This window comes from Berghia stephanieae, chromosome 6, assembly GCF_034508935.2.
Source record: "Berghia stephanieae isolate SIO BIC M18660-M18661 chromosome 6, UCSD_Bste_1.3, whole genome shotgun sequence".
Lineage (NCBI taxonomy): Eukaryota > Metazoa > Mollusca > Gastropoda > Nudibranchia > Aeolidiidae > Berghia > Berghia stephanieae.
In genome coordinates this window covers 19,423,690-19,424,636 of record NC_088365.1, presented here as the reverse complement: position 1 = coordinate 19,424,636, position 947 = coordinate 19,423,690, and positions in this window count along the sequence as shown.

The window sequence follows — 947 nt, the reverse complement described above, 5'->3', positions numbered from 1 at the left end:
TTATTATTATTATTATTATTATTATTATATTATTATTATTATTATTATTATTATTATTATTAATATCATCATCATTACTATTTTAGAACCAACACGTCCATAATCCCTGCTATCACAATATTTTCAGCCCGTGCCACGATCGCATTTCCTATTTATTATTATTTATTTCCTATCTATTACTTATTTATTTTAGGAAGTGTACAGGGCTCGCATCGAACTCAACTTGACCTTGAAAATAGGTCCCGAGTTTGCTCACCAATTGGCAATCCTATATATATATTTTTTAGCCTCTGTCGCCCGCCATTAAGTGTACACTTACACGTACGGTCACTAAACATACACCATGTAAAAATGTGTGTATGCATATAGGTGCATGTATGTGATATGTATGTATGCATATGTATGTATATGTATGTGTATATGTATGTATATATGTGCATCTTCGGGCCACGTTCCAAGTGCCCCATATGTCAAAATGCATTGCATTTGACTGTACGATTAATATCATAATTCAAAGGCGGTGATGTTTTTCTTGTCTCACTTCTTACTTTTGCTTGTTTTTATTTATTATATTCTTTTATATTTACCCTTCTTTGAGTTTTAACTGAGGGTCATATATCTTTTTATTAATTATTATTATTATTATTATTTACAATTTTATTTGTAATATTTAATATTTTATTGGTTGATGTATTATATATATTATTATTATTATATTATTATTATTATTATTATTTATTATTATTATTATTATTATTATTATTATTATTATTATTATTATTATTATATTATTATTATTATTATTATTATTATATTATTATTATTATTATTATATTCTTATTATTATACTATTATTATTCTATTATTATTATTATATTATTATTATTATTATTATATTATTATTATATTATTATTATTATTTATATTATTATTATTATTATATTATT